Here is a 14,712-nt window from a genome sequence, read left to right on the forward strand (position 1 = left end):
GGAGGAGGGCTCGGAGCAAGGTGGCCAAAAATGACGGCCGTAGGTGGCGGCGTTCTCTCGGAAATCGCAGCACAGATGGCCAAAACCGGTCAAGAACAGAGTTTTAGTAATATAGATATATTTGATTGTTCCATGCAGTCAGATATCAAACATTCACCAATATCTGCATGAAAGTGTGGCCTAAAGGTCTCTAAATGTTTTGAAGGGAGCCTTGAAAAGGAACATTTATGTTGTTTTCAATAAATTGGCAGCTGATCTATTTGTCATTAAACTACATCACATGCTACCACATGTCTCGCTCCAGTAGAATTGCTTTTACATTATAGACATTGAATGCATTTGAATGCTCAGACTGAAGAAGGGTCTCGACCTGAAACATCACCTATTCCTTTTCTCTAGAGATGCGTTCTGACCTGCTGAGTTACTCCAGCTCTTTGTGTCTATCTTTGAATGCATTTGAATTGGCTCTGATCAAGCTTGAAGTGGAAGATAGAGAGATGGCAGTTGAAAGAGAAGTTTCTAAATGTAGCCGTTTGGAAATGGAAATGTTCAGAGCAGGTAGCCCATGCCAGGGATCTTCTGGAAATAGTTGCATGACTTTACAGGTGAGTGCGCACTAATGGAGCAGGTAGATAACTGATGAATTGCTTGCTGAGAGAAGCGAGGGGGCCAGATGGAATGAGCAGGTGCTGACTGAGTCTGTAGAACTGGCTCACTTCCCACAGATGCAGGGACCCGCCATCTGCCAAAGCACCCTTCAGATCATCTAGGGAGGTTAGGTAATTGCATAGGTTTCCAATCTATTAATATTGGGTGAATGTGCAAACTTAAACAGATATTCACAAGTTTTGCACCAATTTCCTTGTCAGCCTCGCTGTTTCCTTTCTCTTTTGTCTGCCCGCCTTCTAAAATCTGAAAAGTTGGTGTCTGAAGAAGGGTCTCCACCCAAAACATCACCTTGAAGAGCTTCATGTGTTGTATAAACACCCAGTTTAATATTTAAACAATACAACTCAACAATTAGTGTGTGTGTTAACGCATTGACTGTGAAGTGAAGACTAGTTCTGTCGTCCGCTGCACCCCGCCAGCTGTCCACCCGGCTTGGCGTTGATTGGTCGGCCCAGATCATGCCAGGTACACGCGAGTGTTCGAGCTCAACGAACGACGGTTCGAGACCAAAGTGGCTCGGCCTGCCACAACCTATTGCTTTTCTCCAGAGATGCTGCCTGACCCGCACCATGATGGTCAAGAGACACTCTTGAAGTCTCTAGTAAACCAATGCAACTGGGACAGCTGTCAGGCACTATCATACTCTTGTCTTTCTGTAAACATATCCTGTTTGTTGACAGTCCCCAAGGTCAAGACCTTGGGCAAGTTTTGGACTGCCTTGATGTCTCATGATCATTTTTCACTCAGCGCTGACTTCAAGTCCACATGAGTGAATGTTCAGAAACATGGCAAGGTGACATTGAGACCTGGCATGGAGTAGCTGCTTGTCTCCTTCTCCCAATCAGACCACTCTGCTGCTCAGATGTGGTATGGTGGCGCAGCAGTAGAGTTGCTGTCTCACAGCGCCAGAGACCCATGTTTGATCCCGACTACGGGTGCTGTCTGTATGGAGTTTGCATGTTCTCCCCATGTCCTGCGTGGGTTTTCTCCAAGATCTCCAGTTTCCTCCCACACTCCAAAGATGTACTGGTTTGTAGGTTAATTTGGCTTGGTGTAATTGTAAATTATCCCTAGTGTGTGTAGGGTAGTGTTAGTGTGCGGGGATCGCTGGTCGGTGAGGACTCGGTGGGCCGAAGGGCCTGTTTCCACGCTGTAACTCTAAACTAAACTAGGCTTCACTCACCTGCTTTGCCCTCATCGTCCCTCAGGGAGAGGATTCTGCAATGGGGATGATTGGGGATAAGTTGTTGCCAGTTGACAAGGTTGCTGGTGTGAAGGGGTTGAAAAGCTGGGGGAGGGATAGAGAGAGAAGGAATGCCGGGGCTACCTGAAGTGAGAGAAAAACCCTACAAACAGCTAACAATGGCCTGTTTCCTTTTTCATCGTTACTTCTTTGCATCTTTTATTCATTGTTCTTTATCTCTCCACATCACCGATTATATCTCGCATTTCCCTCATCCCTAACCAGTCTGAAGAAGGGTCTTGACCCCGAAGCATCTCATTCCTCCTCTCCAGAGATACTGCCTGTCCCGCTGAGTTACTCCAGCTTTATGTGTCTATCTTTGGTTTAAACCAGCATCTGCAGTCCCTTCCTACAGAAAAAGCTATGACATCTGCTTGGTTCATTTGGGAATGGTTGTTTGACAGTAAGTAACTTACTAATGAATATGCTAACCACAATGCAGCCCAGTGTGTTAGTTGATGAAATAAGCTATCATATTTAGCCAGTGATGAGGAATGGCCAGAACATAGACAACAAAATGCTAGAAAAACTCAATGGGACAGGCAGCATCTCTGAAGAGAAGGAATGGGTGATGTTTTGGGTCGAGACTCTTCTTTTCACTCTGAAGAAGGATCTCGACCCGAAATGTCACTCATTCCTCTCTCCTGAGATGTTGTCTGTCCCGCTGAGTCACTTCAGCAGTTTGCATCTTTTTTTGGTGTAAACTAGCATCTGTAGTTCCTTCCTACACATGATGAATAGCCAATTCTATTCTGGCATATCCCAATGGTCACAATGTGATAGATGGCATTATTCTGCTGGTTTGGTTCAGTTCGTCCCCCATGTCTCCCAAACAAGCCTCTGATTATATAAAGCCCCTAATCTTATCTTGGCTTGTCTCTGAGGCATCTAGTTAGGTGATGTATTTCAAAGGTTCTTTGTAATTAATGATTTCCCCCTGTCCCCTCCCACTTGTACTTCCGGTGGCGCTGGTGCCAGCAGCCTCCACCTACAGCCCGGTATCTTTTTGTTTTTTTTGTTTATTTTTGTTATGTTAAAAGTGTATTTTTTTGTGTTTTTTGGTGTTTTTTATGTGGGGGAAGAGGGCACGGTGCGGGGGTTACCGTCCTTCAGCCGCTTCCTGGTGAGGACGCGACTATTATTCGAGTCGCGTCCTCCCCCCCCCCCCCCACAGCGGCCTACCTACCTGGATTGGCGCGGCCTTTCCTGCCGGGATCGACCGGAGCTCCAGCAGCGGCGGGACAGCGCTGGAACATCGCGGGGCTGGCGATGCCTTACCGGGGGTCGCCGTCTGGAGCCCGGAGTGCTGGACCTGCTGCACCGACATCCTGGAGCTGCGGTTTGCAGAGCTCCCAACGCGGGCGGCGCTGATTACAACGCGGGGTCCTGCGACTCTGCCCAGCTCGGCCAGCGGACTCAGGAGCTGCAGACTCCGGCAGCGGGAGGCGGCTGATCAGAAGGTCCGGGCCGCTGAGGAGGAGGCTGCTCACCGTCGGGGTTCGGCGTCGGCGTTCCACCAGCCCGGCGTGAGGGCCTGAACATCGGGCCACCCGGGGCGGCGACTGCAGGTGCTCGGAAGGCCCCGACTACGGATGGACACGGAGGGGAGGCTGGCTGGACTATGGTGCCGTCCTCACCTGGGTGCCATTTATGTTATGTTGTGTTGTGGACTTTTTGTGTTTGTGCTTTTGTTAAATTTTTAATTCAATTTCAATTTTATTTATTTATTTATTTATTTTTTATTTTTATTTTTTAAATATGTTTTATTATTTATTTATTATTTATTTTTTATTATTTTTCTTGTGATTTTTTTTTTTAACGATACTGCTGTACGGGAAATTCATGTCTCAAAGTGAGGCAACGACAATAAAATTTGAATACAAGAATACAAGAATACACTTCACTGCGCTGAGGCCTAATGACGGAGCTGGCGACCTCGAGGCTCCAGAGACAGCCTGTCAGGACTCGCCCTGGGCTCGCTCCCGTGAGGGCGGCCCAGCTCGGGGCTGGAACAGCGCTCCTGTGAGGGGCTGAGACACTCCCGTGAGGGCGGCCTGGCGCGGGGCTGAGACGGTCCCGTCACGCGGCCCAGCTCGAGGGTAAAGGTGCTCCCATCGGGGCGGCCTGGCGCGGGGCTGAGGCGCTCCCGTGAGGGTGGCCTGGCTCGAGGGTGGAACGGCGCTCACGTGAGGGTGACCCGGCTTGGGGCTGGAACGGTGCTCCGGTGGCTGAGACGGCATTCTGGCAGCGGCGGCCTGAGTCCAGGGTTCGGCCGTGGCCAGTAGACGATGTCGTCAACAGCTGTGTCCGCTGGACTGGAGGGCGGCAGCTTCGATCACCCCCGGGCCGCGGTGTTTGAACCGGCCCATTCGCGGAGCTCGGTGAGCCGCGGAACTGATTTACCATCGCCTGGCGGGGTATACCCTCAGCGCAAAGGGAGAAGAGGAGGGAAGAGACTGCAGCCCTAAGTTTTTTGCCTCCATCACAGTGAGGAGGTGCTTGGTGGACTCACTGTGGTGGATGTTAATTTGTGTTTACTGTCTGTACTGTTGTTTATTATTGTATTATTGTATGTATGGCTGCAGGTAACGACATTTCGTTCAGACCATAAGGTCTGAATGACAAATAAAGGATCTAATCTAATCTAATCTTCAGGCTCCCAACTATCATGACCGCTATCATCCACTCTCACACCACTGGATCCTGACTGCATTCTTGCCACACTTTGAGAATGATATGTATTAGAACTGCCACAACCCTTCATTGGCACACACCCCATTACCTAACCACCCCCTCTCTCTCGCCTGCAATCAACTTTGATTGTTCTGAGCAGGGGGTGGAAATCCCGGGGGCGGGGACAGAAGGGACACGTCCCCCCTCTGTTTTGAGAGGTGGAGGACATCCCCCCCAAGTTTTTGTAATCCGGATTTTAAAACCCGGTGAAATCTCCGCTTTCCGCAAGACAGTGGGGGTGGGACTGCTGATCCAGGGCGCCGATTGGACGAGAGAGATGTCGGTCAGCAGGTAATGGGGGCAGGACATGATGATTCAGCGCGATCATTGGAGGAGGAGGGAGGAGTGGGGGGGGGGGGTGAGACTGACGATAGAGAGCGGTGATTGGAGGACGGAGACGTGGCACAGACTTGCGTCTCATCCACATCCAGGATCAACCCTGGCTCTCAGGCGCTGTCCCTTCCCCACCCGAGTGCCCCCACCCAAGGGTGGCTAGAGAGGTCAGGAGTCAGACGGGAGCAGTGCCCCCAGGCTCACAGCCAGCGCAGAGAAGCAGCGCTAAACCCAGCTCAACTCTGCCTGTCCCGCCAGGTTAACCTACAGCCCTGCTTGACTTGCGGGAAATATGGCCAGCACGGAGAAGCAGTGCTGGTGTCCCGTCAGTCCATGATTTTGTTGCTTCAGGTGTGATAGAATTGGAGGGGCAAGAGGTGGAGGTGTTGCATTGCTTGTCAGGGAAGATATTACAGCAGTGCTTTGGCAGGATAGATTAGAGGGCTCGTCTAGGGAGGCTATTTGACTGGAACTGAGAAATGGGAAAGGTGTAGCAACACTTATAGGGGCGTATTATAGACCACCTAATTGGGAGTAAGAATTGGAAGAGAAAATATATGGAAGGAGATAGCAGATATTAACCATATAACCATATAACAATTACAGCACGGAAACAGGCCATCTCGGCCCTACAAGTCCGTGCCGAACAACTTTATTTCCCTTAGTCCCACCTGCCTGCACTCATAAATACATGGCTCCACTGGGGCTCGAACCCAGGACCTTCTGCGTGTAAAGCAGATGTGATAACCACTACACTATGGAACCCTTTCCCAAGGCAAAGCTTTTTAGCACCAGCATTTGAAGCAGATATTATGAAAACAATATTGTCACAAACATTTTTCTCTTCTTTCGTATCAGGTTCATGTCCTTAATCCTATTAAAATTGCAGATATGAACCAGTTTACAAAACATTCCAATTTTACATCATTGTCAAATACGGAAGTATCATAATGCGATTTTGAAGGTATTAATTTTCAGGTTAATGGCAATGATATCAAACTTTAGTAGTATTAGTAGTAAGCAAAAGGTAATGATTGTAGGAGATTTCGATTTTCCCCACATAGACTGGGAAACACATTCTGTAATTGGGCTGGATGGTTTGGAGTTTGTAAAATGTGTGCAGGATAGTTTTTTGCAGCAATACATAGAGGTACCCTACTAGAGAAGGGGCAGTACTGGACCTCCTGTTAGGTAATGAGACAGGTCATGTGGCGGAGGTATGTGTTGGGGAGCACTTCGGGTCCAGTGATCACAATACCATTAGTTTCAATATAATTATGGTGAAGGTCAGAAATGGACCAAGGGTTGGGATTTTTGATTGAGAAAGGCCAACTTTGAGGAGATGCGAAAGGATTTAAAAGGAGTGAATTGGGACATTTTGTTTTATGGGAAGGATGTAGTGGAGAAATGGAAGACATTTAAAGGTGAAATTTTAAGAGTACAGAATCTTTATGTCCCTGTTCGGTTGAAAGGAAAGAGTAATAATTGGAAAGAGCCATGGTTTTCAAGGGAAATTGGACATGGTTCGGAAAAAGAGAGAGATCTACAATAATAGTAAGATTAAACGAGAACTTACCAGTTCGAAGTTTGATCTGTATTTTATGAGGAGTTATGATGAGGGATTACGTGAAGAACCCATCCAGCACGCATGCGCAACATACTTCAAAGCAGCGGTGTGGAATCACAGAAGACACAGTAATTGAAATAAATATAGTAAAGAAAAAGAGAACTTAAATACCAGTTGATCTCTATAATTGAGGGTAGGAGCGGAGGGCACGTAATCCCTCATCGTAACTCCTCATAAAATACAGATCAAACTTCGAACTGGTAAGTTCTCGTTTAATCTTACTATTTTACTTCGGAGTCCCGTGAGTGACCACGTGAAGATTTTAAAGCTCTGTGATTTCAAACCGTGTAACAGTTCATACTTCAGTCGCTGCCGAAGTCATTCGAGGGAGGAAGTATGTTATTGTAATCAACCATGAATCTGTTTGTAAAATAATAATGGTGTTATTAACAATAACAAGACCAAATGCTCCCCCGGGCTTAAATTATATATTTGCAGATTCTAATACTTTTCCTGCAAACGATACAGGTTCTGTCAGCGGCTTGTTATAAAAAGTTTGGAACGTATACTCCCTAGACCACCCTGCTGTAGCCAGGATGTGGTCCATAGGCACGTCCATCCTCTTAGTCACCGATGTGGATGCTGTCCTGGTGGAGTAAGATATATACACGTTAGTATTTACTCCAGCAACTCCCAGTACCTGCTTGAGCCACCTGAGATAGTTTGGCTCGTCACCAGACCATGAGGTTTCTATTGGCTGACCCATAAGGCTTTTTCTCTCCCTCGGGGATTTCTTATTGTGTCGATGTAGTTCAATAAGTGGGTCATGACACATAACCATGGTTCAGGTGGGTATGCCCGGAATTCCATGACTAGACCTGATGTTCCAGGTCTGCCCTCTTTGACCAGCCCCTGAATGGTAAATGTGACACGGTCTGGTGTTATAACCATATTGCCCAATCGTAGTAGATGGAGGAACTGGAGTGCCATCAGCATGACCGTCTTTGGGGTTAGCTGTTCCAAGGTGAAGGACCAGGCTGGTGGCCATCCCCTAAGGTATGTCAGGACCACACTGACATCACAGATTTGGGTGTACTTAGGTCTGGGGATTAGAGTTGAATATGCCTCTCCTGAGTTTGATCACCAGCGGGTGGTACCCTATGGCCTGTTGTCCAGGTGCCTGAGTTAAGTAGGCTGACAGAGCACTTCTGGCTGTATTGATGGCGCAGTAGCTGAGTCCTTCATTGTGGTGAAGACCTGCCAGGAACTCCAGTACAGGTTTTGTTGTAGTTGAATATGTAGTTCCTGTATTTGAACAGTATCTTCCCACTTCTTGATTTTCGCCAAGTATAGTTCCCTTGTGGATATGCGATGGGATGCTGTCATGGTGTCGATAGTGCTGTCTGACAATCCAGGCCCAGCAGTGGTCTTCCCAATTCTGCAACCCAGGCCCAGCAGTGGTCTTTTCAGATCTGCAACCCAGTAGTTTAATTTATTGTGGCATGGGTGGCTTATGCCTGAAACTGGGTGAGTTGATTAGTCTGGGCTACTGGGAAAAGTCATTAGGGTTTTAATGACCATGTCGAGGACCACTGGGAACCATGACTGTGGGTTTAGTCGGGTACTATCAAAATACCTGAAGCAGAGTCCATCTGTATTTTGCGCAGTACCCGGCTGTTGAGGCCGTAGTACCTGACTGATGAGGTAGAAAAGGGGAGAACATAGAGATTAGACCCCCCCCCCCCCCCCCAGTTCAGCGGGAATGTATTCATTGCCGCTGCCTCAAAGTCTGGTTTCATGCAACATACATCGGTACGTGGTGATTCAATTGGAATACAAGGAAATCGATATCTGGTGTTCCATATTACTTTGTGATTTCAGCAAATACTTTGGTTTAATATGTCTGTTTACAGTATTTAGCTCACCTGGTAGGTAAGTTGCTGATGGTCAAATATGTTTGACAACATACCATTACCAATTGTTAAATAAATTGTCACATGATATCGATTTTATTCCGCCCATGTGGTTTGGTATATGCCACCACTGTGATGTTGTCAATTTATAAACGAACATGCAAAATGGTGCACTATTGTACAATATGCTTTTACCCATAGAACGCACTCAATATTTCCAACTAGGTTTTATGCCCAGTGTCTGTAGTGATGACCACTCATAGGTTACTAGGTTAGTCCATTTACCACCTGCTCTGGGTATGGGTTATTTTGTTTAAACACTAGCACCTTAGCTCTAATGGAAAGGTTCAAGCTAAGTAGCTGATAATGCTGCTACTAATTCCCAATTACTCTTGCCACTTTGTTGAATGGTTGGTTGATTGATACCATTAATTGTTACAGGTTGTGCCATACGCTGACTCTCCTTTTGGCAATGTTATAGATGAGTGGGTAGAGTTAATTGAATACCAGTTAGTCCATAGTTGTGGATGATGTCAACGTAGATTTATCTGGATTGTATGACAGAGCCCAGGCTAAATAAGTTTTAGTAGCTAATGCTGCTGATTTAGCTATTTCCATGGTTTTGTCTGTCGTTAATATCATTGAGGCATGCCATGACGATATGTTCCTTAATAGTGTCAGGGCTGGTTTGAATAGCTTGGAAACAGTTTTGGCTCATATTTAGCCATTGTCAATAATTTATACTGCCATAGTTACCCCATGCAGGTAAATTGTGGTATCTCCGAAGATCTTATATGAATGGGTACTGAATAGTATGCATCTTTTAAGTCGATGTCTACCATAAAGTATCCTAGGAAATCTACGGTTAGCAGTTACAAGTTTCCATTAACGTGTGTATACCTGGTGAAAATATTCAAGTGGTTAAGTCAATGATGGTGAGACATTCACCATCTTTGGGTTTTTTGGTACCAAAAGTTCATATTAGACTTCTTTATGACCACTTTGTATATCTTCTCCAGTTAGCTAGTCCCTCATGTTGTTTTTTAGTGGGAGGGTAAACCCCTTTGGGGTGCATGCTGAACTGGTGGCAAGTTTCTTAATACAATTTTTATCCTTGAATATTTTTGTTATATAACTACCAAGTGTGATAGTTCTTCATGCTTCCAACCCAGGTGTGATCCCACCCCCCCTATTAGTACAAACCCTTCACCTTTTATGTGATGGTAGGAACCATACTTATCTGTCTTCACTGTTGTTTAGTGGTGTGTTCATTTCTTCGGTTTCTGGTTCCTTGCCTGTAGGAATGGTGTTGTTGGGGGGTGGCGCATTTTCCATCGGGCCCGCTCTGGACCCTGGCCTGGCATGCGGGCCCCGAGCTTTCACCAGTACCATTAAGTAGACGCCTACTGGTGGACGCGTGGAGGTACTGCTGTCTGGTTTTGTGTGGTTTGCTCATTCCAGGCCCTGCTATCTTGATGGCGAATATCTTGGACACTTCGTCCAATTTTTAGACTTGATTTGGTAAATTTACCAAATAGCAGGATCTGTGGTTGTGAGGTCGGCGTTCTCACAGACCTGTGAATTTTTTTAGGTTGAGGGCAGGTTTTATGACTTCCTTCCAGAGGTTGCGGTCGCATACTGTGTTGAACAGTAGGGTCAAGTGTTTTGCCATACTACCCTGCCCCTCTGGAATGAGCATGCAAAATGATAGCCGACGTCAGGGATATCAAATGCAATTTAAGATATTTGGGTTTTAAATGCCCTGCTCAAAGTACTCCCAGTAAGTACTTTGAGTAAATGCAGTTTTGGGGAGGCGTGATAAAATCCAACGCCTCATGAATACCTGTCTTGGAGAGGTTTTTTGGAAAGGCAGGCTGTCAGTTTAGACTGAAAAGGCCATATCGCTCGTGGTGTAGCCACGTAGCGTTATCTCACACCCAGCAGCTCTTCCTGATCCTGTACCTCAAGCATACTCCCGATGTTGTTCAGCCAGTGACCCCTCTTCTTGACCAGCCCAGCCCTGGTCACCATCGATCTCCTCTGATGAGGGAGATGGCCAGTGCTGTTAGTGCACTGGAGCGGGAGTGTTATGCTCCCTTGGCGAGCTTGCCCCAGCTCCCGAGGCAAGTCTCGCTGGAGTTTTTACTGCATGACCTTTCTCTAGGCTTGGAGAACAGACACTTACTTTCTCTCGGGTGGTAGTTTGAAGTGCCGGTTCCATCTTCCGTGTCTGTCTCCAGCCCGAGGTTTGGTTGCTGACTTTGCTCTAGAGGTTGTTTGCCGTTTTCGGGCGGTGTTTCTGCCGTTCTCGGGCGGCGAGTCTCCTTGTCGGGGGTATGCAGGGATTACCGGCCGGCTTTTGAATTTCCCTCCAGGCCGTGCTGTTGGTCGGACAGCTCTTAGCGGAATGGGCATCGGCTCAGTACCCTGACTGTGGACCGCAGCATGTGCGGTCCAGGTGCCGCCTCTCGCCCCCTCCACTGACGGAACGCTCCTTCCCTGGAGTCGAACGGGGGCGGTTTCCCTCTCTGCTGCTTTGCTCCAGTTTCCCCTGGTGCACAAAGAGGAGCAAAGTTGTGAGTTTGAACCTGTGGGTAAGTACTTGGCTAACGGTCCATTCCTTCAAGCTTGTAGCGGGAGCGCCCGTACTCCCGTTCGGCGCTGTTGCACTGCGTGAACGCCCATGTCACGCATGCGTGCTGGACGGGTTCTTCACGTAGCCACCCACGTGACTCCAAAGTTAAATTAAAGGCAGCATGGAGTAAATGAGGTGCTTGAGGAGTATAAAGAATGAAAAAAGAATCTTACGAAAGAAATTAGAAAAGCTAAAAGAAGATATGAGGTTGCTTTGACAAGTAAGGTGAAAGTAAATCCAAAGGGTTTCTACAGCTATATTTAGAGCATAAGGATAACGAGGAATAAAATTGGTCCATTAGAGAGTCAGAGTGGAGAGCTATCTGCAGAGCCAAAAGAGATGGGGGAGATATTGAACAATTTATTTTCTCGGTATTCACCAAGGAGAAGGATATTGAATTATGTGAGGTAAGGGAAACAAGTAGAATAGCTATGGAAACTATGAGGATCAAAGAAGAGGAAGTACTGACACATTAGAAAACTATAAAAGTGGATAAGTCTCCAGGTCCTGACAGGATATTCCCTAGGACATTGAGGGAAGTTAGTGTAGAAATAGCAGGGGCTACGACAGAAATATTTCAAATGTCATTAGAAACAGGAATGGTGCCGGAGGATTGGCGTACTGCACATGTTGTTCCATTGTTTAAAAGGGGTTAACATATAACCATATAACAATTACAGCATGGAAACAGGCCATCTCGGCCCTACAAGTCCATGCCGAAACAAATTTTTTTCCCCTTAGTCCCACCTGCCTGCACTCGTACCATAACCCTCCATTCCATTCCCATCCATATGCCTATCCAATTTATTTTTAAATGATACCAATGAACCTGCCTCCACCACTTCCACTGGGAGCTCATTCCACACCGCCACTACTCTCTGCGTAAAGAAGTTCCCCCTCATATTACCCCTAAACTTCTGTCCCTTAATTCTGAAGTCATGTCCCCTTGTTTGAATCTTCCCTATTCTCAAAGGGAAAAGCTTGTCCACATCAACTCTGTCTATCCCTCTCATCATTTTAAAGACCTCTATCAGGTCCCCCCTTAACCTTCTGCGCTCCAGAGAATAAAGACCTAACTTATTCAACCTATCTCTGTAACTTAGTTGTTGAAACCCAGGCAACATTCTAGTAAATCTCCTCTGTACTCTCTCTATTTTGTTGACATCCTTCCTATAATTTGGCGACCAAAATTGTACACCATACTCCAGATTTGGTCTCACCAATGCCTTGTACAATTTTAACATTACATCCCAGCTTCTATACTCAATGCTCCGATTTATAAAGGCTAGCATACCAAAAGCTTTCTTTACCACCCTATCTATATGAGATTCCACCTTCAAGGAACTATGCACGGTTATACCCAGATCCCTCTGTTCAACTGTATTCTTCAATTCCCTACCATTTACCATGTACGTCCTATTTTGATTTGTCCTGCCAAGGTGTAGCACCTCACATTTATCAGCATTAAACTCCATCTGCCATCTTTCAGCCCATTTTTCCAAATGGCCTAAATCACTCTGTAGACTTTGGAAATCCTCTTCATTATCCACAACACCCCCTATCTTAGTATCATCTGCATATTTACTAATCCAATTTACCACACCTTCATCCAGATCATTGATGTACATGACAAACAACAAAGGACCCAACACAGATCCCTGAGGCACCCCACTAGTCACCTGCCTCCAACCCGATAAACAGCCATCCAACATTACCCTCTGGCTTCTCCCATTCAGCCACTGTTGAATCCATCTTGCTATTCCTGCATTTATACCCAACAGTTGAACCTTCTTAACCAACCTTCCATGAGGAACCTTGTCAAAGGCCTTACTAAAGTCCATATTACAACATCCAGGGTTCTAAGAGTAAACCTAGCAATTATAGACATGTTAGTTTGACGTCAAATTAATGGAAAGGATACTTATATATAATATATATATATGGATAAATAAGGCCTGATTAGGAACAGTTAACATGGATTTGTGCCTGGAAGGTCATGTTTGACTAATCTTCTTGAATTTTTTGAAAAGGTTACTAGGGAAATTGATAAGGGTAAAGCAGTGGATGTTGTCTATATGGACTTTAGTAAGGCCTTTGACAAGGTTCCACATGGAAAGTTGATTAAGAGATTCAATTGTTGGGTATTAATAGTGGAGTAGCAAGATGGATTCAACAGTGGCTGAATGGGAGATACCAGAGAGTAATGGTGGATAACTGTTTGTCAGTTTGGAGGCCGGTGACTAGTGGGGTGCCTCAAGGAATTGTGTTGGGTCCACTGTTGTTTGTCATATACATCAATGATCTGGATGATGGTGTAGTAAATTGGATTAGTAAGTATGCAGATAATACTAATATAGGTGATGTTGTGGATAATGAAGTCGATTTTCAAAATCTACAGAGCGATTTAGACCATTTGGAAACGTGGGCTGAAAGATGGCAGATGGAGTTTAATGCTGATAAGTGTGAGGTGCTACATCTTGGCAGGACAAATCAAAATAGGATGTAAATGGAAGCGAGTTGAGGAATGCAGGTGAACAGAGGGATCTGGGAATAACTGTGCACAGTTCCCTGAAGGTGGAATCTCATGTAGATAGGGTGGTAAAGAAAGCTTTTGGTGTGCTGGCCTTTATAAATCAGAGCATTGAGTATAGAAGTTGGGATGTAATGTTAAAATTGTACAAGGCATTGGTGAGGCCAATTCTGGAGTATGGTGTACAATTTTGGTCGCCAAATTAGAGGAAAGATGTCAACAAAAGGGAGAGAGTACAGAGGAGATTTACTAGAATGTTGACTGGGTTTCAGCACCTAAGTTACAGAGAAAGGTTGAACTAGATAGGTCTTTATTCTTTGGAGCACAGAAGGTTAAGGGGGGACGATAGAGGTCTTTATAATTATGAGAGGGATAGACAGAGTTGACGTGGATAAGCTTTTTCCATTGAGAGTACGGAAGATTCAAACAAGAGGACATGATTTGAGAATTAAGGGACAAAAGTTTAGGAGTAACATGAGGGGGAACTTCTTTACTCAGAGAGTGGTAGCTGTGTGGAATGAGCTTCCAGTGGAAGTGGTGGAGGCAGGTTCAATTTTATCATTTAAAAATAAATTGGAGAGGTATATGGACGGGAAAGGAATGGAGAGTTATGGTCTGAGTGCAGGTAGATGGGACTAGGTGAGAGTAAGTGTTCAGCACAGACTAGAAGGGTCGAGATGGCCTGTTTCCGTGCCGTAATTGTTATATGGTTATATGGTTATATGGTTACTTCCACATAGGGATATACCTAAACTGTGGGTAGCATGGTGGCATGGAGGGCAGCACGGTGGCTCAGCCATAGAGCGACAGCCTTAGAGGCCGGGGTTCGATCCTGACTGCGGCTGCTGTCTGTACGGAGTTTTATGTTCTGCCCGTGCCTACAAGGGTTTTCTCTGAGATCTTTGGTTTCCTCCCAAACTCCAAAGACGAACAGGTTTGTAGGTTAATTGGCTTGGTATAAATGTAGATTGTCCCTGGTGTGTGTAGGATACTGTTAATGTGCGTGGATTGCTACTCTATGGGCTGAAGGACCTGTTTCAATGCTGTATCTCTAAACTAAACTGTACTAAACTTAGCTAATAAATTTCT

The 14,712-nt window shown here is 45.9% G+C and overlaps 1 non-coding gene across 1 annotated transcript; it reads right to left on the reverse strand.

Annotated features, from left to right (window-relative positions):
• Nucleotides 1-5,670: 5,670 nt before the first annotated feature.
• Nucleotides 5,671-5,743, reverse strand: trnav-uac (transfer RNA valine (anticodon UAC)). The gene has a single exon. It is a non-coding gene; the product is annotated as a tRNA-Val (tRNA).
• Between the last annotated feature and the right edge of the window lie 8,969 nt (nt 5,744-14,712).

This window comes from Leucoraja erinacea, chromosome 15 (genome assembly GCF_028641065.1).
Source record: "Leucoraja erinacea ecotype New England chromosome 15, Leri_hhj_1, whole genome shotgun sequence".
NCBI classification, from domain to species: Eukaryota; Metazoa; Chordata; class Chondrichthyes; order Rajiformes; family Rajidae; genus Leucoraja; species Leucoraja erinaceus.